At 39.0% G+C, this 24942-nt stretch overlaps 1 protein-coding gene and 1 long non-coding RNA gene across 10 annotated transcripts in view; one reads left to right on the top strand and one right to left on the bottom strand.

Moving 5' to 3' along the window:
* Window positions 1-24942, bottom strand: part of CCDC148 (coiled-coil domain containing 148) — a 293619-nt gene that overhangs the window by 213870 nt on the left and 54807 nt on the right. Inside the window, exon 1 of one of the 7 annotated variants that reach the window (XM_061437308.1) lies at window positions 18037-18350. The exons of 4 other annotated variants lie outside the window; for them this stretch is intronic. The gene's annotated coding sequence lies outside the window, so the exon portion shown is untranslated. Of the gene's footprint in view, window positions 1-18036; window positions 18351-24942 lie in introns of those variants that run through there. 2 more of the 7 variants (XM_061437327.1, XM_061437356.1) reach the window with 2 other exon arrangements.
* Window positions 18584-24942, top strand: part of LOC133259647 (uncharacterized) — a 32061-nt gene continuing 25702 nt past the window's right edge. Inside the window, exons 1-3 of one of the 3 annotated variants that reach the window (XR_009740469.1) lie at window positions 18584-18769; window positions 19844-19910; window positions 21395-23320. This is a non-coding gene — a long non-coding RNA (uncharacterized LOC133259647). Of the gene's footprint in view, window positions 18770-19843; window positions 19999-21394; window positions 23321-24942 lie in introns of those variants that run through there. The other 2 variants (XR_009740472.1, XR_009740470.1) reach the window with 2 other exon arrangements.

The following is a 24942-nucleotide window of genomic DNA, read 5'->3' as shown; positions in this document are numbered from 1 at the left end:
ATTCAATAAAGACTATTTCACTGTTCCATGTCCAAAAACAAAACAAAACAAAACAAAAATGGAAACAAAACAAACAACAAAAGAAGAGCAACCAAACAAAACAAAATATCCAGGTATAATCTGTACAAAAGTTTATAGAACTCATAAATTTGTAGAACTCATAAAAAACCACAACAAAATGTAGTACAGGAAATAAAGCTTGGATAGAGAGAAACAATGCTAATAATGTGTACCAAACATTTAATAGTGGCAATTTTGGGGTAGTAGGATTATATTTGATTTTGATTTTTTCTTTTTGCTTGAGCAGTTTCTAAATTTTTCTCTTTTTAACAGAAGAAAAACACATTTTAAAAAACACTAAGCAGGAACTAATATTTATTTCACTGTATTGGGGGAAATGCTACTGCATTTTCCACATTTCACCAATTTAAAAAGAAACAATTTCATGACACCAAGGAACCTTTAAAATGTGAACTTGATTATAGCAATGTAGTTTTCCACTCTAATACTGAATTGAATTATTTCTTACTAATCTTTTTTTATTAAAAGACATGATATATTAAGTACATTTGTAGAATTTCACAGAGCTTGAAAACATTAGCATTAAAATATTTACAAGGTCGTATTTTAATTCTCTATAAAGTGTTAGCCGCTCAGTCATGTCTGACTCTTTGTGACCTGATGGACTATATAGCCTGCAAGGCTCCTCTGTCCATGGGATTCTTCAGGTAAGAATACTAGAGTGGGTAGCCATTCCCTTCTCCAGGGGATCTTCCCAACCCAGGAATCGAACCCAGGTCTCCTGCATTGCAGGCAGATTCTTTACCGTCTAAGCCACTAGGGAAGCCTTAATTCTCTACAGGAAATAAATACATATATATTTTTTTAAATTATAAAAGTATTGGTTATATAGCATCAAACTGTATAGAAAACTATAGGGTAAATAGTTTCCAGCACTTATATTTAGCCCTAATAGTCATTTTTAATGTTTTCTTTTCTATTCTTTGAAAGACTTTATGTATATAGAAGTACACATCCAGTTTTACACAAATGCAAGCATGACATATATACAATTCAAAAGTTGCTTTTGTTTTTTCCTTCTTTTTTTTTTTTAACTACACCACATAGCTTGTGGGATCTTAGCTTCCTGACCAGGAATTGAACTCGGGCCCTTGACAGTGAGAGCACAGATTTCTAACCACTGGATTGACAGGGAATTCCTACAAGTTGCTTTTCATTTTATAACCTGATTATATTTCTATATCATGTTATTTATGTGTCCATGTTTATATATATACTTATCTTTAATGGCTATTAAATGACATACTAGTATGTCATATATATGTTACTATCATCATTATTTATATTATATATATATATACATACAATCAACTAGTACAAGAATCCATGAAAGAAAATTTCAAAAAAATTCTGCCCTTTTACTGTAAAACCAGATCCATAATCAATGAAAATCTATAAAAATGTCTGCCCTTTTACAATTCTTATAAATTTGCTTATAAAGCAAATTCTATATGCAGTCAACCTTTAAGAATTTTGCTATTTTTAAGTCTCTAATAACTCAAAAAGGAGAGCTTAAATCAACCTCATTAATGAAAAGGATTCAAATGCAAACCTAATTATCTCAAATGCTTTTCCAGTAAAAGTCTGGGGAGCAGAGTCAAGCAGAAAAAAGTATTAACTACGGCAAGAAATCTAGAAATTTCTGAGGGACTTCAGATATCCACAGAGAGTGGAGGTAACTTAGTGGAGCCACTCATGCCCTTACTTCTGCTACATCCTTAGAGTATTTCAATCATCTTAAAAGCCAGGAGAAAAATGTATAAGCACCCAGTTTAAAGCAGCACATAGTTGGAAAAAAGAGGGGGCAAATTTGTGGGGGGGATGGATTTCCAGACACTGAGGTGGGGGGGGGGCGTTAAATGAATTCATACAGCTTATGTCGATAGTCTCAGAAATCCGACCAGAAGTCGTGGCTGGTGTTTTCAAGTTTAGGCCAAATAACTGGGGAAATCAAGTAATTATTTATGAAGAAATACTATTTTGTCCCTGTTTTCTCCCATAAAAGATAACATTGATCTTCTGTTATGAAAAAACTCACCACCTGTCCTGCTTACTTGACTTGCCACTTTGGACCTGAAGACTTTGTTACCTTTCTTGGACACAATTTGGAAATCCACTTTCTTTTCCTGCATACCTGGGCTTGAAGTGAGAGGCTCATCTACTTCTTCCTGGCCCTCTTTACTCCTAACCTCTTCATCAGTAGAGGGGTTTCATATAATTCACTCCCTGAAAATCATTTGTATACATTTGTATACATTTGTATATTAAGGGCTTCCCTGATAGCTCACTTGGTAAAAAATCCGCCTGCAATGCAGGAGACCCCAGTTTGATTCCTGGGTCAGGAAAATCTGCTGGAGGAAGGACAGGCTACCCACTCCAGTTTTCTTGGGCTTCCCTTGTGGTTCAGCTGGTAGAGAATCTGCCTGCAATGTGGGAGACCTGGGTTCGATCCTTGGGTTGGGAAGATCCCCTGGAGAAGAGAAAGGTTATCCACTCTAGTATTCTGGCCTGGAGAATTCCATGGACTGTATAGTCCATGGAGTCACAAAGAGTTGGACACAACTGAGTGACTTTCACTTTTCACAGGCTAAAATATAGACCTTTATTTTTCTTTTTAATAATGAGAATATATATATGTATATTTGTATAATTAAAAGTAATAAACACTATAAGATGTCTTTTTCCTAAATAATTATATTACCTATTATAGAATTAATACAATTATATTCAAGTTTATAAATGATTATCCAGTGGGTTCTGGTACTGAATGCCCCGTATACCAAACATACCCATCTTCGAGCCTGCCAAACTGGGACTAGTTCTGAGCACCTTGACCCTACCAGGTTGCAACAACCCTGTGAAATCCCTGAAATATCCAGTTAGCTTGATCTTTAATTTTGAATATAATTAAATAATTTTTGTACAAACTTGTTGTGCCTTGTACAAGAAATTTCTTCTGACATTTTTAACTAAATGAAACACAATACTTTTACTCTTGACTAATGGTCACAAATGCATTGCTCCATTGCTGATTATAAGCTTGCTCATTAAAAGAGAAGTGCCAATGTCAAGGTTACAAGGAAGTTTACAGAGTTCAACAATTAAATGGAATTTTGATATGCTTTTCACTATTACTGCTGAGGAAATGTTATCATCTGGTATATAAAACTGTGGCAGACAGCCAGTTGACAGTATCCATTCTTCCCATTTTCCATCCTAAAAGAATCCAATTTTGTTCAGAGTTAAAACATTGCCCTTCCTTGATACCCCTGAGGATCCAAGTGACCATGTGACACAGTTCCAGTCAATGAACTGTAAGCTGGGAATCTGGGGACAAGACTTGCCTTTTCATATGGGCACTGCCCCTTCTTCACATCCTTCCTCTTTCATTCTTTCCTGGAATGTGGATGTGAAACTAGGTGTAGGGAGACCATCAAGATACACACTAACTATTGTAGAGAATAAAGCCAAAGGGACCCTGGGATCCTAATGACATCAAGTACTGCTGCGACAGCTGAGGACTACTTTTCTCTGGACTTGTTGTTATGAGAAGAATAAATTCCCAAGCTTCTGCCACCAGGTTCAATAACTTTCAGCCAAACACAATTCCGAGCTGATATAGGCTGGGATGATATGAAGCATCCAGGTGAGTTTGATGCTTCACCATATAAAGCAGTGCAAAAAATGCTTCTAGAAAAGTATCCATCAATATAGGCATAGGTTAAAAAATAGTTCAGTCATTGCTCTTCAATAGTAGCATGAGAAAATTATAGCTACCAAATTTCCTATTTTAAAACTCCAGTAGAGTTTTATTTGTAATTTCAACACAGCTCAGTGAGACTATAGGTAAAAAGATGTGTAGGTGGTTCTGGAAGGGGAAAGATAAAAATCCTTGGAAACTTAATTCCACTATCAAAAAGTAAAACAGAAGAATGTATCTGTGGGGTTTCAATACTTCTGAATAAATCGCTTTTGCACAAAGAATCGATTATGTGAGGAATTTTCCTTTTAAATGCTACACAAAAGTGTTGGATGTTTTTTTAGTTTTTAAAGAAAAATAGCAACCTACCACTTTTTAACAATACTCTAAAATGCTGTTAAACGACAGTATCTGGAACGTGATCACACTAATACATTTTGAATGAATGAAATAATAATAAGTAAGAAGTATTAACTCATTTTCCTGTTATTGCTAGTTAAAGAAAAGATATCCAGGCTAAGATGTGAAGAAACAAAGAGAAAGATTAAAGACATTACAGTAAAGTTTAGAGAGAGTAAAAAAAAAAAGGAAAATCTGAGGGAAGAAAATTATGTTTACTTCCTATTTCCCCTTTCCAGTTCTCTCAAATTTGGGTCAACAAACAAAACAAAAAACATCTTCCTTCCCTAGAAAAGCAAACTCATATTTTAGTTCAGCTGCACTGAAGTGGTTACAAGTTTGACCACAGAGGAAGCAGGGCGCTGATTTTGAACCATCAAAGGTGGGCCCTAAGGTAGGTCTGGTTGGGATTTTCAGTGATAGGAGAGCACCTAACTCAGGCTGAGCAGCTTACACTGAAGAAAATGGAGGGAACTACTGATGTGGGAAGAGGGGCTGAAAGGGGAGAGTGTAGTGAAAGATGTCAAATAGCCTTTTCCGGTTTCAATTTATGTTTCAACTTAGTCCTTCACACAGAAAAGGAATGGAAAATTCTCTACTATTCTTTATTTCATGTTCTCTTTCCATGGGGACCCATATTATCTGCACAATGATTAGAAAGTCCTTATATGAAAAATCTCAAAAATATCCTATGAAAGCTAGAGAGGTAAAAAAAATAAATCAAAATAAAAAACATTTTTTTCCCTCAGAGAAAGAGGGAAGGAAGAGTTCTCTTTTTGCCTGTGGGGTCAGAGGTGGGAGGGGCTGAGAGAAAAAAATAATCCTGTGATACAAGGACAAATAGTAAGAATTTGGTTGTAGAGGATTTTCCCCTTGACTTTAAAAGTACTACCAAAATCAGTTCAGTTCAGTCGCTCAGTCATGTCCGACTCTTTGTGACCCCATGAATCACAGCACGCCAGGCCTCCCTGTCCATCACCAACTCCCAGAGTTCACCCAGACTCCCGTCCTCAAGTCAGTGATGCCATCCAGCCATCTCATCCTCTGTCGTCCCCTTCTCCTCCTGCCCACAATCCCTCCCAGCATCAGAGTCTTTTCCAATGAGTCAACTCTTCGCATGAGGTGGCCAAAGTACTGGAGTTTCAGCTTTAGCATCATTCCTTCCAAAGAAATCCCAGGGCTGATCTCCTTCAGAATGCACTGGTTGGATCTCCTTGCAGTCCAAGGGACTCTCAAGAGTCTTCTCTAACACCACAGTTCAAAAGCATCAATTCTTCGGTGCTTAGCCCTCTTCACAGTCCAACTCTCACATCCATACATGACCACAGAAAAAACCATAGCCTTGACTAGACGAACCTTTGTTGGCAAAGTAATGTCTCTGTTTTTGAATATGCTATCTAGCTTGGTCATAACTTTCCTTCCAAGGAGTAAGCGTCTTTTAATTTCATGGCTGCAGTCACCATCTGCAGTGATTTTGGAGCCCCCAAAAATAAAGTCTGACACTGTTTCCACTGTTTCCCCATCTATTTCCCATGAAGTGATGGGACCAGATGCCATGATCTTCGTTTTCTGACTGTTGAGCTTTAAGCCAACTTTTTCACTCTCCACTTTCACTTTCATCAAGAGGCTTTTGAGTTCCTCTTCACTTTCTGTCATAAGGGTGGTGTCATCTGCATATCTGAGGTTATTTATATTTCTCCCGGCAATCTTGATTCCAGCTTGTGTTTCTTCCAGTCCAGCGTTTCTCATGATGTACTCTGCATAGAAGTTAAATAAGCAGGGTGACAATACACAGCCTTGATGTACCCCTTTTCCTATTGGGAACCAAAATATGTTGGTTCAAAATATAACGATCAATAATATATGAAAGAGTAACTAACATATGGCTACTATCTATCAGTGGCAATCAAAAATATAAGACATCTAAGATATTCATGCAATAGATTTTAAAAAGAGAATCCTAAAGAAAACACCATATTAGGCCAACAAAATAGGTTTGTTTAAAATATAATTGAAGTCAATCTCCATGTCTTCAAAACTAAGGCATACCTTAATTCCAGAGTAGTGTTGAGCTTTGGAGTAAGGCTAACAAAGATTAAATTCCACCTCCACTACTACAATATTGTGGGACTCTCAGCAAATTATTTAAACAGTAGAAAAGATGTAATATTGTAAGGATGTCAGCTCCTTCAAACTGATTTATACAATCCCAACTGAAATCCTAGATTTTTTGTGTGTATATGAGTTTGGCAAGCTGATTTAATAATATGTATAGAACTTCAAATACAAATAGCCAAGGGAATCTTAGAGAACAAAGCTGGACAAAGCTGGGGGATTTACAGCACCATATAATAATATTCATTATGAAGTTGCAGTAATTAAGACAGTGTATTATTGGAAAAAGGATGGATAAATAGAACAATGAACAGTAAGTATAGAGTCAAGAAACAGATCCACACATAGTCACCTGATTTATGGAAGAGGTGAGTCACACTGCTGTGAAATACACAAAAAAGAGTCCTTAATAAATATTCCTGTGTCAATTGGTTGTCCATATGGAAAAAATGAATCTTGACCCCATACCTCCCAACATTCACAAAAATCAATTCCAGATGTATTAAAGATCTACATGCAATAGATAAAAAATGAGGCTTTTAGAAGAACACATAGGCGAACATACTCATGACCTTGGAGTTGGCAAAGATTTTTTAAACAGTTCACCAAAAATGCTAATCATAAATGGAAAATGTATTAAGTTGGGAAATACTCAAATAAAGAACTTCTGTTCATCCAAATACACCACTCAGGGAGTTAAAAGACAACCCAAAGAGTAGGAAAATGTATTTGCAATACATATATTTAACAAAGATTGGAATCCAGAATACATATGTATTTTTAAAACACATAGAAGTAAATAAGGAAAAGGCAGACTGCACAATAGAAACTGGGGCAGAAGGCCTGAAAAGCCACTCCACAAAAACAAAATAAAACACGGAAGCTGATAACCAAAAGGCCAATAAATATTTTAAAGAGCTGAACTTCATTCATTAGGAAAATCCAACTTAAAATCAAATTGCAGTACCTCTATAAACACAGTAGGGTGGCTAAAATGAAAAAGGCAGACAATACCAAATGCTGGTAAGAAGCTAGAACAACCAGAAAATTCATACACTGTAATAAGTGTGCAAATTGGTTCAATTGCTTTAGAGAACAGTGCAGTTATACAACCCAGCCAATCTCCTCCCACAGAAATGTGCACATACCGTCACAGGAAACATGTACAAGAATGTTCACAGCAGCACTGTTTCTCATAGCCCCAAATTAGAAACTACCTAAATGTCTATTAGTGGTTGAGTAAATGAATTGTGGGCTTTCTGTCTGGAACTGTCTTTCCTTGGTTTTCACTATCTTGACACTTTAGAAGATTACAGGCCAGTTATTTTGTCAAATGCCCTTCAATTTGGGTCTGATTATTTTCAAAATTAGACCCAGGCTATGCGTGTTTGGCAGGAATATCACAGAAATTATTTGTGTTCTTCTCATTGCATTCTATCATCTGATTTCCATGTGTCCATTACTGATGATGTTCACTTTGAACGCTTAATTAAGGTAGTATCTGTCAAGTTTCTCCTCTATAGAATTAATTTTTTTTGCAATTTGCAATTAGTATTTTGTGGAGAGTTACTTTGAAATGCTGTAAATACCATACTTCTCTTTAAACATTGATGTATATGTTAATTTGTCTATAGTATCTAATCGGCTTCCCTAGTGGCTCAGACAGTAAAGAATCTGCCTGCAATGTGGGAGACCTGGGTTTGATTCCTGGGTTGGGAAGATCCCCTAAAGGAGGGCATGGCAATCCTCTTCAGTATTCTTACCTGGAGAATTCCATGGACAGAGGAGCCTGGCAGGCTATATAGTCCATGGAGTAACAAAGAGTCGGACATGACTGAGCAATTAACACTTTCATAGTATCTATCTAGATTCATTTTATTCAGTGGGTTACAATCTGTTATTATATTTATTTTGATACTCAAATTATCTCCACTTTGGCCAGTAGGAACCTCTTCAATATGGCTTTTATGCCCTACTTAAAAACAAACAAACAGTTTATTAGTTACAGTTCTGTAGGTCAGAAGTCTGGATGTCATGGCTGGGTTCTTTGCTCAGTGTATGACAAGGTTGACATCACCACATCAACCAGGCCAAATTTTTCTAAAGAGGCTTTAGAATAGGAAATTTTAAAAGTGAATTCTAAAGAAAACATTATATTAGACAAACAAAATAGGTTTAAAATGTAATTGAAATCAATCTGCATGTCTTCAAAAGTAAGATACATCTTAACTCCAGAGTGCATGCTCAGTCAATGAGTCATGTCCAACACTTTGTGACCCCATGGACTGTAGCCTTCCAAGCTCCTCTGTTCATGGAATTCTTCAGGCAACAATACTGGAGTGGGGTGCCATTTTCTTCTCCAGGGGATATTCCCAACCCAGGGGTCAAATACGTGTCTCCTGCATTGGCAGACAGATTCTTTGCCACGGAGCCACCTGGGAAGCCTTAACTCCAGAGTAGGGTTGGGCTTATTACTCCAGCTATAGGACTGGCCCCCATTTCTTGTTGTCAGTCAGGGGCCACTCTCAGGAACTAAACATTAGTTGCATTCCTTGCCATGGACTCTCACCATTTTTAAGACCACTAAGGATAATCACTCTCATGTTAAGTCCCTCTCATGTCTCTGACCTGTAAACTCAGATTTCAGGTGCTCATGTGGTAAGATCAGGAGCACTAGATAATCTACGTATAGTAAAGTCAACTAATCTAGGGTGTTAATTACCTCTGCAAAATTCCTCTTGCCATGTAAAATAATATAATCATAGGAATATTATCTCCTGATAGTCACACTCTCAGGTATTAAACAAGTTGCTTAAGCTAGGGGACAGGGAGCCTTATGGGTCATTTTAAAATTCTTCCTACACATATACAAAGTGATGGGAAAGTGCTTGGTACGCGATAAACACTATACTGTATATGCATTAGCAATTATTGTTATTGATTATCTAAACCATTTGCAGAAATTTTAAAAATAGTAATTACACAGTAATTACTTCAAAGAAATAAAGAAATATTTCTTTCTTCAAAGAAATAAAATTTTCTAAAAGCTTCTGGAGATCAATTTGGTAATGTGTGTTGAAAACCTAGTATTTCCACTTCTAGCAATTCATCCTAAGGACACATCAGTGGTATACACAAAGATATATGAAAGAAGATATTAATTACAGTATATTAGTAATAATAATAAATAGTTAAAAGGAAACCAAAATCTCCTTTTAGGGGTTTGGTTAAGTAATAAGGCACAGCTATTCAATGGAATACTATGAAAACCCCAAAGCAAAAACAATAAACAAACAAAAATACACGGTATAAAAAGCATTGATGAGAAGGGAACATAGTCCTGTTACAGTGAAACAATTACAGAGTACAAAATTGCCTAAGTAATTGTATCCAGTTTTCACACAAATACAAAATGGATTCCTGCTTTTCTTTCTCTCTCTTGAGCTGTGTTACAGAGAGCTTCTATGGCATGGCAAGATAGATCTTAGCCTCCTTATATCACCGGCCATTAAAAACGTTTCTGGTTACTCCTTAGGGAAACCCAGCATCCTTCCAAAAGGATGAGGTAGACTTTTGGCAAGAGAGGGTCATGTGAAAAGGGAGAAAACATTCTCTGACACCATCTGTCTATCTGTGCCATTTGCCAACACAAGGGCCTCCTGAAAAAGGAGGCTCTGCATCATCTCCCCTGGTATCCTGTGCTGCTGTCTTACCCAAGACCTTCCTTAAAGTGCAAAAAAAAAAAAAAAGTGACCTGGCCTTTGATTCCTAATGCAGAGCCCAGCCTTTATACTAAACTGGTTAAATTGCACTCTACCTAAGACTTTAGACTATGATTTTTGTTTGGTTTTAGCTATGATGAGAGCATTCCAGGATAGAAAAAATATGTATTAAATTGAAAAGGAAGGTGACAGGTGTTAACAATTATTGAGAGAACACCTATAGTGTCCTTTATAACACAACAAAACAGCTATTCTTAGTCCCACTTTACAGGTGAGAAAATAATATTCAAAGAAGGGAAATAACTTATTCAAGGATGCACATTTGGGAAGTGGTAAAAATAGACTTTGAAGCAACTGGTTCCCTTTTCACCACACCAGTGATTGCTGATGATTTCTGACACTATTTTAAATGCCCCTAGAAATCTTAATGACTAACCTAAGACCTACTGTGCTGCATGTGACTGCTTCCCTATAAATGAAGGCAAATTATCTATAAGCTATTAATTTTTTAATAGAGCAGATTAATTTTTTTCCTCCTAAGCTTTTTTTCAGTTGTAGCACCTCAGACTTTAACATTCAAATCAATAGATGTGCTTTTAACTGGAACAACCAGATATCATCACAAGTTCAGGTTGAAACAATTTTTCTCATTGCTCTCCATCCCAAAGAGAGACAGTCTAGACTCCATAGTCTTTGAAACTAGCAACTTTCAATTCAGTTCAGTCACTCAGCCACTCAGTCGTGTCTCACTCTTTGCTACCCCATGAATTGCAGCATACCAGGCTTCCCTGTCCATCACCAACTCCCGGAGCTTGCTCAAACTCATGTCCATTGAGTTGGTGATGCCATCCAACCAGCTCATCTTCTGTTGTCCCCTTCTCCTCCTGCCTTCAATTGTTCCAAGCATCAGAGTCTTTTCCAATGAGTCAACTCTTCTCATGAGGTGGCCAAAGTACTGGAGTTTCAGCTTTAGCATCATTCCTTCCAAAGAAATCCCTGGGCTGATCTCCTTCAGAATGGACTGGTTGGATCTCCTTGCAGTGCAAGGGACTCTCAAGAGTCTTCTCCAACACCACAGTTCAATATCAATTCCTCGGCACTCAGCTTTCTTCACAGTCCAACTCTCACATCCATGCATGACTACTGAAAAAACCATAGCTTTGACTAGATGGACCTTCGTTGGCAAAGTAATGTCTCTGTTTTTAATATGCTGTCTATGTTGGTCATAACTTTTCTTCCAAGGAGCAAGTGTCTTTTAATTTCATGGCTGCAGTCACCATTTGCAGTAATTTTGGAGCCCCAAAAAATAAAGTCTGTCACTGATTCCATTGTTTGCCCATCTATTTGCCATGAAGTGATGGGACTGGATGCCATGATCTTAGTTTTCTGAATGTTGAGTTTAAGCCAACTTCTCTTTCACTTTCACTTTCACCAAGAGGCTCTTTAGTTCTTCTTCACTTTCTGCCATAAGGGTGGTGTCATTTGGTATCTAAGGTTATTGGTATTTCTCCTGGCAATCTTGATTCCAGCTTGTGCTTCATCCAGCCTGGCATTTCATATGATGTACTCTGCATATAAATTAAATAAGCAGGGTGACAATGAATAGCCTTGATACAGTTCCCGATTTGGAACCAGTCTGTTGTTCCATGTCTGGTTCTAACTGTTGCTTCTTGACCTGCATACAGATTTCTCAGGAGGCAGGTAAGGTGGTCTGGTATTCCCATTTCTTGAAGAATTTTTCACAGTTTATTGTGATTCCCACAGTCAAAGGCTTTGGCATAGTCAATAAAACAGAAATAGATGTTTTCCTTGCACTCTCCTGCTTTTTCGATGATCCAGCGGATGTTGGTAATTTCATCTCTGGTTCCTCTGCCTTTTCTAAATCCAGCTTGAACATCTGAAAGTTCACAGTTCACATACTGTTAAAGCCTGGCTTGGAGAATTTTGAGCATTACTTTGCTAGCGTATGAGATGAGTGCAATTGTGCAATAGTTTGAGCATTCTTTGGCATTGCCTTTCTTTGGGATTGGAATGAAAACTGAACTTTTCCAGTTTTTTTCTTTATGTAAAGCAACTTTACATAGATCCAAAATCCAGGATAGTTTCTTGTATCTTTTGCTATTCTCTGATATGATTCTTAATAAAAGTCTGTGCCTAGACCCCAGACATTACCAATTGTTCATTTCTTCTTCAAGGACTTCCCCAATATCCTTCCTACATATTCTATTTTCCCTCATGTTCTCAGGAGTCTTCAATCTACATTTATCTTCATCACCTTTAATTTCCATCCATCTCAAGCTTCAACAATCCGTCCCCTCCCATTTTAGTTTTGGCCAATCTATCTCTGGCCAGTCACCTCAAATCCATTGTTATATCAGGATATAAGAAGTGCCCTTACAGAGAACAAATGGTTGAGGAGTTCTGTTTCCTTTTGAAATTACTCTTTGAGCATTTCCTTCTCTTCTGGAATAACTTATTTTACCAGTCTCATCTTGTGCTTTGCTTCTCATAGTCCTGGAATTAGTTATTTTTCCAAGGATTTCTGATTCCTTGGAGGATGGTATTTAGAAGTCAAGATATAGACACTAAATGTATTCATGTCTATCGAGATATCACTGCTTTTTGAACCCTATGTATGGGCAGAACTAGAAAGTACACACATATACATTTGTTTGTAGCTCTATTTCTCTTTTTAAAATAAGTATATAAAGAGAAAACACCATGCACAATATCTCCAACTGCTGCTGCTGCTAAGTCGCTTCAGTCGTGCCCAACTCTGTGCGACCCCATAGACGGCAGCCCACCAGGCTCCCCCGTCCCTGGGATTCTCCAGGCAAGAACACTGGAGTGGGTTGCCATTTCCTTCTCCAGTGCAGGAAAGTGAAGTTGCTCAGTTGTGTCTGACTGCAGTACAGTATCAAGTTCACTCTCATTTTTTTCCCTATCTGTATCTGTAACACTTTATTCAAACTGTGATAAATGCAGCCACCATTATCATGTATACCTTTTATTTGATCAACTCCCCATATCTAATCAATCTGCCATCTCCTATGCCACCCATCCTCTACCCAAATGCCTTTTTCAATCCACTTGGGTTCCAACAACCCACAGAAGGTGCCCCCCTACCACCATATAAGTTCTAGTGTCCCATGACAGACTATACCCTTCCGAGCAGACTCTTTCTTCTCTCTGACTCCCCATGCTGCATTCAGTCTCATGGCATGGACATGTCTCCCCCTCCAGTTGTGTTTGTAAATCTCATGTCAGTCTGTCCCTCATTCTTGGGCTCTGGCACTCTGTGCTGGGTTACCTCCAGTGGGTGCTCCCTCCCTGACTTCATTTGAGTTCTGACACCCACATCTGGCTACCCCTCCACATGAAGGCAGTTCTTATCCTGGTTGGTCTCTGACATAAATGCAGGCCAGGTCTCCCAAATGAATCCCTTCTTTTTTGGACTCCAGTACCATATTTCCTTCTCCCTTCCTGTGGAGACAGCAGCTTTGTTCCTAATGGCTTTAAGAATAATCCTTCAAGAAAGGAAAAAAAGAAGAGAAAACTGGACAGAGGCTACATTGTCTTCTTCCTAAATAGATAGTGTGCCTCAAGCAACTTTGTTGCTATTATGGTTGAACAGTTTTCAGTTGACAACTTTCAAAATATTTGATAAGTAAATTTCTTCTATAAGTAATCATATTCTTAAAATGGGTACCAGCCAACATTTCCTGAAGTCTTTATTCTAAGAAATTAAAATCTATTTCTATTAAATTAATGAAAGTAATTTTTAAAAATTTTTTAATTAATTATTTTTAATGATCATAAATATGGGTAACCAATGATAAAGGAAGGGAACATATTCATTACCTTTATGAGGGAAGAAAAATATCAAACCACTCAAAAGTGTGAGCTTAGGAGTTAGAATATTAGGTTCAAAACCTAGCTCTGGGGCCTGTGGTAAGTTCCTTAATGTATTTATGCTTCCATTCTCTCATCTGTAAAACGAGGATAATCATGGTACTTCTTAGAGTCATGAGACTTAATTAGTAATTATTTTCTCAGGGATTAACATGTATTTCCAGGATAAGTTTCTCACATTTTCTAAATTCAGCACAAAAGTTTAAGTAGAATAAGGAAGATGAAATATCCTGCTCTAAAAATGGGCCAGTATCTCTTTCAGTCATAGTGAAATAATGTCATTGTCAAATCTGACTCAGGTGAAGGATATGCTGTGGCTGATGGAGAAGGAGCCTTAACTGACTGTCCAGAAACAGAAAAGAAAGGCTGCATTGATCATTTCTGCTTCCACATATATTTACCTTTTTACTAATTAAGGTCATTTCTTAGCACTTCTTTCAGTGAAGTGCTGAAAATTCTAGTTGTCTGATGATTTAAGGTGTCCCACTTTATTTTTTTTTTTAAGTTATTTTAAGAACTTCTACCCTATTTACACGCTGCTTGGGACTACAGTAGATATAAAATAACTGCCTTTTGTCCTTAATGAAAACCTTCTGAAAGCACCAGGAAGATTTAATACAGCTATGGTTTATGTCATTTTGAAACTTACACATTACATGCCTCAATTCCTCCCAGACAGAATTTGGAATGGGACTCCTTGGATAAGGAGTCTTCACTCAAGACAAGAAGATAAAAAGACTAAAAGGCATATCAATCACAAGGAACAGGAAATCTAAGGGCCAAATATGCCTGGAGGAAAGTTAAGACTGGGAAAGACTGGGCAAGGAGACCCAGGCTCAGAATTAGAGGAATGATGCTGAAGAAAAGCAGATGAGACTAAAGTGAGGGGTTTAAGAAAAGGGGGGGTAGGAACACTAATTAATTACTTAGAGCAAAAAATGTTCAAATCTTTTTCAATAGCCAAATTCTTTTATAAACAAAATTCTTCCTCCAAGATTTTAAACTTTAAAGCCAAAGAAAGCTTTTAGTTGGTCTTTATCCAGTGACTAAAATTCCAAGATACAAAGCTTAATGGTTGTCATAAACCATGTGTCCCACTAAAAGAAACTGGTCTGCTGTGAACATTCATGAAGCTAACCTGCTGAGAGATGGAGATGTTGAACTTTTTTGAAGCCCAGTCTGAGTCCTGCTCTTTACTCATTTGTTCCACCTTTGTTGGTATTCCTGAACCAATCATTCTTTGTTTGACTGAAGCTAGATTGTATTGTAGCTAAGAATCCTGACAAATACACTCAGGCAATGTAAAGGTTTGGCAGAAAGTCATTACTGTTTGCAGAACCCCTCAGCATCTCCAAAAGCATCATGGTTCCCCAGATCAGAAAGTAAAGGCTACTGTCCTAAGTTAACAACTGTTATTTTAGGCTTGCATTCATAAGCAGAGAGAGATATAATGTGTGGCTGGGGGCAGAAATAAACTTATACGTAATTCATTCATTTACTTGACACATTTTTATTAGATTCCTATTATGTGCTAGGCACCATACTAGACGTAGGTGCTAAAACAGTGGATGAAAAGATGTGCTTCCTGTGTTCGTGTTGTTTCCAATGGCCTGGTATGCTCACGGGCAGTGAATTACAAAAGGCTGTCTTTCCCTGTTATTGATGGTTGCTACTCTTTCACAACAATGCAATGAAAAACATTAGTGCTTAAAATGAATACTCTATATTTATCATGAACATTTAGTTGTACATCAATATCATTTGTGAAATGCTTACCTCGCTAGTACTAAGACATACTAGGTCAGTTTATATCTGCCATAAAATCTGAGAAAGCATTTAATCAAGATGACAGAGATAAATTAAACATTTGCTACCAAAGTATTTTTTTAATAGTACTAGTTATTGAGGTTTCCCTGGTGGGTCAGGTGGTAAATAATCTGCCTGCAATGGAGGAGACACAGGGGACCGAGGTTTAGTCCTTGGGTTGGGAATACCCGTGGAGAAGGGAATGGCTACACACTCCAGTATTCTTGCCTGGAAAATTCCAAGGACAGAGGAGTCTGGTGGGCTACAGTTCATGAGGTCGCAAAGAGTCAGACATGACTGAGCAAGACATTGTTTCACTCCTTTAAAATACTGGGGAAATTATATATTTCTTTACTTCTGAAAACACAAGTAAATTGCTAGCCCATATTGCTTTTTCACTGATTCAGTGGACATGAATCTGAGCAAACTCTGGGAAACAGTAGAGGATAGAGGAGCCTGATGTGCTACAGTCCATGAGGTTGCAAAGAGTTGGACATGACTTAGCAACTGAAAAAAGCAATTGCTTTCCTTAGCACTTAATATTGCTATGGAAAGCAAGGACTTAATATTGGGGCTTCCCTCATAGCTCAGTTGATAAAAGATCTGCCTGCAATGCAGAAGACTTGGGTTCAGTTCCTGGGTTGGGAAGATCTCCTGGAGAAGGAAACGGCAACCCACTCCAGTATTCTTGCCTGGAGAATCCCATGTACAGAGGAACCTGGCAGGCTACCATCCATGGGATTGCAAGAAGTAGACACGACTTAGTGACTAAAGAGAGAGAGGGCACTTAATATTATTATTTATGAATATAAATGATTAAAGCATTCCTCTATGAGGGATCCAGAACTTCTGAGTATAACTAATCCTTAAATAGTAAAACAACTGAGTCCTAGTATGATTTGTTGCTGCAGTATCATGATATGAATCTGAAAGACTTTTGTCTCTACGTTGAAGGACAAAGCCTGGGCTTGCAGAGTTAGGTAAGTTGTAATCATTTATGAGAAAATACCTGTGGGACTGACCACACTAGAGGTCAGAAATTCAAGTGAACATTTCAGGTTCCACAGTTTCCACAGTTAACAGTGGCACAAGTGGAAGATGTGAAAGGACAAGACCTGGATGAGGATCTGAGCAAGGGAGTGCAGTTTTAGGGTGAAATTTTGAGAATGATCCCCAATTATTCCCTTGAACTGAGTCTCTCTTTGTCCATCAGACAGGAAGTGATGACCTTACCAGACATATTCACATTGCAGGATCATCATTTTGCCACATGTACTAAGACATAAATCCACTTCAGGCATCTGAGTCAAGATGATTCTTTCACCTTGGTTCCTCCCCACTAGTTTGAGGTTGCACTGAGTAACAGCTCAGACTAGGAAAAAAAAAATGACTTGGGTTTCTCTAAACAGCATTCACTTTCTGTACTGGATCTTCCATTGATTTATCCACTCACTATTTACTGGGCACATAGTATATTCCAATCACTGTGCTTGGTGCTGGAGATACTGGAGCTACAAAGATGAAGATGACACCGTCTCCCTCCTCCAACAGCGCTAAGCATTCAGTGCCATGGCACTGGTCTCTAAACTTTTGTATTACATGCTCCTGATAAATGTTTTAGTATTTTCTGACAATCAGGGATATTTACCATTTGTAACTTATTATAATCATCATAGATTTCCATTACTGTATTCCTTTTGTTACCTAAATGTAAGTCCATGAGTCCAACACACAGTGAGGCTGAACAGTACCAAAACTTCGGAGTTTGGAACAGCTCTGCAAGGAGACAGGTGGTTTATGCCTTAAAAGAATCTCAAACTCCCTAAAAGTCTTTTAAGAAAGAAAGTGAAGTCGCGCAGTCATACCCGACTCTTTGCGACCCCACGGATAGTAGCCTGCACCAAGCTCCTCCGTCCATGGGATTTTCAAGGCAAGAGTACTGAAGTGGGTTGCCATTTCCTTCTCCAGGGTATCTTCCCAACCCAGGGATCGAAACCAGGTCTCTCACATTGTAGACAGATGCTTTACCATCTGAGCCACCAGGGAAAGCCTTTAACAAAGTCCTTTTATAGGAAAGGTGAGGGTTAGTTGTTGCAAACTTCTTGGTGTCAGATCCTTTGTTCCTGAGGTCAGGTCATGGTCATGTAACCATGTTCCTGTAAACCTTCACCAAACAAATATTCTTTTCTGACAAGAAAGGGCAAGGTACCAAGGCTCAATTTCACTCTCTGAGGTTCAGGTCCTGTTAAGAGGAGGAAGATCTCAGTTGGCAGCTTCCTCAGGGCCAGGCTCCAGACCCACCTTAGGACTTAACTGGCCTTCCATCTTCTCCACCTGTTGGGTCCCACAGACTACATCCTATGCAGATGGCCACCACCATTAGGTTGCAGATGCAGGGATGGGGGAAAGGTTCACTGTCACCTCAAGGCCTGGGACTGGCCAGTGAGTGGCCTTCACAAGGACCCTGGAGCCCTACAGGACACAGCGCCCAGCCTATTCCCTGGGTCCTCCAGCCCACCTGCCAGCCTGAGGCTGGGTGACCTGGAGGGCCCCGGGGGGAAAGCCAGGATCTGCCTCTTTCTTCACTATCTACCTGACGACCACCACTCCACTGCTGGCTGAATCCCTTCACTAACTGCTGCTTTTTGACAGTTGGTTGCTAGTGGGCAGGGCCCATTGTGGCACCAACCAATGACTGAGCAGGACCACTAACGGTCACTCACTAACAGTTGGTTGCTTGGGGGAGGGGCCCGCTGCTGTGCCTGATCAGTGGCTAAGCAGGACCACTAACGGTTGCTCATTGACAGTTGGTCACTTAGGTAAGGGGCCCATTATGACGCTAAGCAATAGCTGAGCACTGACATTGTTACCCTGTGGTAAAGGGGTTGGGATGGGGGAGTGGGGGATGGGTAATGGCGCACACCAATGGCTGCCTGCTAAAGGCTGTGCTCTGCTATGCTCTATTACACTTTGATCTAATATCTCAGGGCAAAACAACCCCTTAGGATAATGTTCCTAGGTAGCAACAGTTGAGGTAAGTCTACATTTTACATGATCTTAATAATTTTAATTTTAAGGGCTTCCCTGGTGGTTCAGAGATAAACAATCCACCTGCCAATGCAGGAGACATGGGTTTAAGCCTTAGGTTGGGAAGATATCATGGAGAAGGAAATGGCAACCCACTCCAGTATTCTTGCCTGGGAAATCTCATGGACAGAGGAGCCTGGCGGGTACAGTCCATGGGGTGGCAAAGAGTCAGACATGACTTAGCAACTAAATAACAACAATAATTTTAAATCTTTTTGTAAGATGCTATCAGTTTGTTATTGTTATTATTTTTTTTTGTTTGTTTTGTTTTTTTACCTACAATGGGTCTGATGGCAGGGCCACCACATATTATTGCACAAAACCATGTGCCATCCTGTTGCTGAGGAAGCCCTCATAGAGGTACAGAGGGGTTGGCTCTGGTTTTTTCTTGTTGTTTGCTGTGCGTACATTACAAGGGTCATTTAGAATCCAGGGAACCTTGTAGAAACACATTTAAAGCACTTGTTCATTTCATGCAGGTTAGGGGGAAAAGTTAACTAATCTATAAATCCTCTTCAGGGCTTCCCACTGGCACTAGTGGTAAAAAAAAAAAAAAAAACAACGGCCTGCCAATTCAGGAGACGTAAGAGACGTGGGTTTGATCCCTGTGTCAGAAGATTCCCTGGAGGAGGGCATGGCAGCCCACTCCAGTATTTTTGCCTAGAGAATGCTCTGGACACAGGAGACTGGTGGGCTGCAGTCCACAGGGTCACAAAGTGTTGGACACAACTAAAGCGACTTATCACGCATGCCGGCAAATCCTCTTAAAACCAGAAAAAAGTGATTATATTATATTCACTATATAATATCAATTATATTATGATAATTATATATTATATTATTCATAATGTGCTGAATATGAGCAAATGAATGAGAGCAAACTTGGTGCAATGGGGGACTGAATGAAGGTACCAGGATAGTTCCATGTATTAGAGATTAGAAAGGCCTATTCTATTTCCTTAGATTTGAAATAAATGTAAGTAGAATATCTAATACTGCCTTCCTGTACCTTCCTGTATAGGATCAACCTGTGTTCCATTTGGAAGAACACTAGTCTGCAGAGTGAGACAGAGATACTGCCATCCAAGGTATTGGAACACAAAGGGCAGACAGCCTTGTTTTGCTTGAGGTGGAGGAAGATGGAGGTGGAAGATGGCAGGATAGGTGATGTGCCTGGTGAGCCTCATACTAGGGTGGTTTCATTATGTATAGGGAGAGAGAAGGCCTCGGAAGACAGCTATCTAAGTCAGTGGGGCACAAAAGCTGAACATGTTTGGAGGAGCACAAGCAAGCAGTTTGGGATAGTTACAGGTTAGGGGGCCAAGTGGGCAACCTTAGATACAGAGACGTAATAGATGAAAGGAGGATTGACAGAAATCTGCTGGTGCCAAGAACACTGATGGCTTCAATTTAGAAAAGCATAGCCAAAATTAAATAAGATGAGCTGACAAGAGAACAGATCACAGAGGTGTATAGATTTTTAAAGAAAAACCATTGAGGAACATGTCATATTAAGACACCGCTGAAGAGCAGCTTTCCTGAGATACTGGGAACTAAATAAGTGATTCGTAATGCAAAGAATATCACAGAGAGTGTAACAGTTACCCATAAAAGCCTTTCCTAGTACCAGATATCTGTGGGTTAGACAAAATGAATAATTACATAACAAATTTTATTTTAAAGGATATGATGGCCATTTTGCCTTTAATGACCAAAAACCTCTCTTAAGTCCTAGCCTCTGATATTCCTCTTTGTAGCTTTCTTGCTCTTTAATACATCTAAGAAACTCTAGAGACTGACCAGTGAGAGAAGAGTAAGTTCAAATAGCTGAGTCCATCTCATTGAACCTTATCTCACAATCACTATCCACTAGTTTTGAATTTATTTGCAAAATATTAAGCTTAGGGAATTCCCTGGCAGTGCAGTGGTCAGGACTCCATGCTTTTACTGCCAAGGCTAGGTTCAATCCGTAGGCAGGGATCTAAGATCCTGCAAGCTGTACAGGGCAGCCAAAAAAAGAGTTAAGCATGGCTCTTCTACATTAATATATGCATACATTCAAACACTACTCTTCTTATATCAAATCATCATGCTGTACACCTCAAATATCTTACAATTTTATTTTTAATTATGCCTCAGTAAAGCTGAGAAGACCTACTAGTCTTCTATTCCTGGAAAAATGCAAACTTTTGCAGAAAGACAATATACTCTGGTTAAGGCAAAGCAGCTATTACCATTGACAAATCAGGAGGGAATTGAGTTAAGGATCCCAAGTTGCATAGAAACCACCATGAAAGAATCAACATTTTTCAAAACTGGTTTTCAGAATGAAAGCAAAGGGGAAGAGAGTGAAACTATTCTGGGATTGCCAAAAAATTGTGAGAAGAAGGATTCATGTTGCAAGGAAGCCTGGGCAAATTCTAGGAGGGTTTGGCACACTAAATATTAAGTGGATGTTTTGGGCAAAGTTGTCTAATAAATAACAGCAAGTACTAAGACTTAGCAGATGTCAGGGAACTCTTAGCATGGAATCTCCCTGAGTTCTTCCAACTATTCTCACTCTTGCTTGCAGAAGGGAAAAAACGAGTTCTGGGAGAACGCCATACTCTTGGGGCTAAAGGAGTGGGGACAGGAAGAGAAAGCCCAAAGACGACTTTGAGAATCACCCCTTCAGCTGCTCCTTTTCCTGCACCCTATAGCTCCCCTGGTGGCTCAGATGGTAAAGAATCTGCTTGCACAACTGACAAAGAATTAATCTCAAAAATATACAAGCAACTCCTATAGCTCAATTCCAGGAAAATAAATGACCCAATCAAAAAATGGGCCAAAGAACTAAACAGACATTTCTCCAAAGAAGACATACAGATGGCTAACAAACACATGAAAAGATGCTCGACATCATTATCAGAGAAATGCAAATCAAAACCACAATGAGGTACCATCTCACGCCGGTCAGAATGGCTGCTATCCAAAAGTCTATAAACAATAAATGCTGGAGAGGGTATGGAGAAAAGGGAACCCTCTTACACTGTTGGTGGGAATGCAAACTATGGAGAACAGTGTGGAGATTCCTTAAAAAACTGGAAATAGAACTGCCATATGACTCAGTGCCATATGACCCATATGCCAATCCCACTGCTGGGCATATACACCGAGGAAACCAGAATTGAAAGAGACATGTGTACCCCAATGTTCATCGAAGCACTATTTACAATAGCCAGGATATGGAAGCAACCTAGATGTCCATCAGCAGACGAATGGATAAGAAAGCTGTGGTACACAATGGAATATTACTCAGCCATTAAAAAGAATACATTTGAATCAGTTCTAATGAGGTGGATGAAACTGGAGCCTATTATACAGAGTGCAGTAAGTCAGAATGAAAAACACCAATACAGTATACTAACACATATATATGGAATTTAGAAAGTTGGTAACGATGACCCTATATGCGAGACAACAAAAGAGACACAGATGTACAGAACAGTCTTTTGGACTCTGTGGGAGAGGGTGAGGGTGGGATGATTTGAGAGAATAGCATTGAAATATGTATATTATCATATGTGAAACAGATCACCAGTCCAGGTTCAATGCATGAGACAAGGTGCTCAGGGCTGGTGCACTGGGATGACCCTGAGGGATAGGATGGGGAGGGAGGTAGGAGGAGCTTTCAGGATGGGGGAACACATGTACACCCATGGCTGATTCATGTCAATGTATGGCAAAAGCCACTACAATATTTTAATTAGCCCCCAATTAAAATAAATAAATTAAAAAAAAAAAAGAATCTGCTTACAACACAGAAGACCTAGGTTTGATCCCTATGTTGTGGAGATCCCCTGGAGAAGGGAATGGCTACAAACTCTAGTATCCTTGCCTGAAGAATTCCATGGACAGAGGAGCCTGGCAGGTACAGTCCATGGGGTTGCAAAGAATCAGACATGACTGAGCAACTAACACTTCCACTCCTCATGCTCTCAGTAGAGCCTCTCTTCTTCTTCTTCTTCTTTTTTTTTTTTTAAAGCCTTCATTGAATTTGTTATAATATTGTTTTTGTTTTTGATTCTGGTTTTTTGGCCATGAATCATGTGGGATCTTAGCTCCCCAGCCAGGGATCAAACCTGCACCCCCTGTACTGGAAGGCAAAGTCTTAACCATTAGACCACCAGGAAAGTCCTAGGCCTCTCTTCTTGAGGTAATTCCAGATTTTACCTCACAAAAGCAGTAAAACTTGCCCACCTTGTTCTTACCATACATTGAGAGCTAATAATTTTTTTTCATTCATTCTTGTTCCAATAACAAAAGTCTGCTATTTGTTCTCCTTCTAAAATGAGCTTTCTTATTATAAAAAATTCAAACAATACATAAAAAGTCCATCATAATCCTATCCCTTGTAAATAGCCTTTTTGTGATTACTCCTTCAGCTTTGTTTTCTCTTTCATTATTCATTGGGTCTGCTCCTTAATCTGAACCAAAAAAACAAACCAAAAAAAAATAGTTTTTTAAAAGATTATATTTTTATTTTAGAAGTACAAAAGATTTTCAAAATCTATTCAAAGCAAAATGCTGCCTTCTTGTAGTATAAATGTAATAGAATAAAAAGCACCAAGTAATAATGCAGCCTGGTCTATCTGAAGAGATAGCTCTCAGTAAAAAGTAAAGTAGCTCGAAAAATTGCGTGTCCACTGCCATGCTTCTGAAGTGGCCAGAAGCCTGCCTGTTACCTAAGGGACAAATTGGGGGCCAGGTCTAGAGTCTAGTCACTCTGTCTGAATGGTGGCCCATACTTCCAAGTGACCCCTTCTTCCCTGCTGTCCTCGGGAAATTCCCATGATCTCAGCTAGTTATTGGAAGGATGTAATCAGATTCACTGCAGGTTAATAGGTAAATAAATGAAGAAAAGATTGCTTAACCAGGAACTTTCCCAGGAGTATGTCTATTAACACAGAAACAACCCCAAAGGCTAGAGTTTCAGGCTGCATGATAAAGTGAAATGGAAGAATTTCCAGTTGTGTGCAGAGATCATTTTGATTCAAGGAACTGTTCCCCACTAAAACCAAAACTCACAACAACATGGAAAGCCTGTCCCTGACTATGTGAATTCTAGCCTGATGCAAATCTCATTGCAACACTACACGGTAAAGGCAGGAGAGCCAGGAGGAAGATCAAGGGCTTTGGAATTATGCACCTATGGATTTAAACCCACCCTGCCCCTCACTAGAGGAAGGCCATTGGCCAGATGTTGTGTTGTTGTCATTCAACCTCTTAGAGAGCTTTCCTCACCTGTTAAGCAGGGTTGCTATAGGAATTTAAATAAATAAAATAGCCTATATAAAGTGTAGCACATATAGGCATATATAGCATATATAGCTTATATAGCATATGTAAGTGACACATAGTAAATACAGAAGTTATTGCTTATTTCTTTCAGGCTTTATACAACATTTCATACAGTGCGATTTTCCCAGTCTTTTGTTAAGCAACATTGATGGAGTGGAAGAATGGTCCTACTACTAGTCATTGGGGACCATATGGCTACTTTTCTGGAGAAGGAAATGGCAACCCACTCCAGTACTCTTGCCTGGAGAATCCCATGGACGGAGGAGCCTGGTAGGCTACAGTCCATGGGGTCACTAAGAGTCGGACACGACTTCACTTTCACTTTTCACTTTCATGCATTGGAGAAGGAAATGGCAACCCACTCCAGTGTTCTTGCCTGGAGAATCCCAGAGAGAGAGGAGCCTGGTGGGCTGCCGTCTATGGGGTCGCACAGAGTCGGACACGACCGAAACGACTTAGCAGCAGCAGCAGCAGCAGCATGGCTCCTTTTCATATTGCATCATTACTCACTGAAATGGTTACACTGCTGTACATTTTTCCCAAAAGAGGTTATAAACCAGGTAAAATTTGGTCTCCAGACATAACTACCTTAACCTTCACGGTGTTTAGCTTATTTTTTTGAGTTAGTTGTTGACATTCAATATCAGAAATACAACGTAAAATCCCTATTTCCATCATATTTTAAAGAAGTTATGTTTCAACCTAAGTGTTCATCACAGATAAAGAAGATGGAATATTATTTAGCTATAAACAAGAATGAAATAATGCCATTTGCAGCAA

This window comes from Bos javanicus, chromosome 2 (assembly GCF_032452875.1).
Source record: "Bos javanicus breed banteng chromosome 2, ARS-OSU_banteng_1.0, whole genome shotgun sequence".
Taxonomy (NCBI): domain Eukaryota; kingdom Metazoa; phylum Chordata; class Mammalia; order Artiodactyla; family Bovidae; genus Bos; species Bos javanicus.
This window is presented reverse-complemented; position numbering and strand designations above follow the sequence as displayed.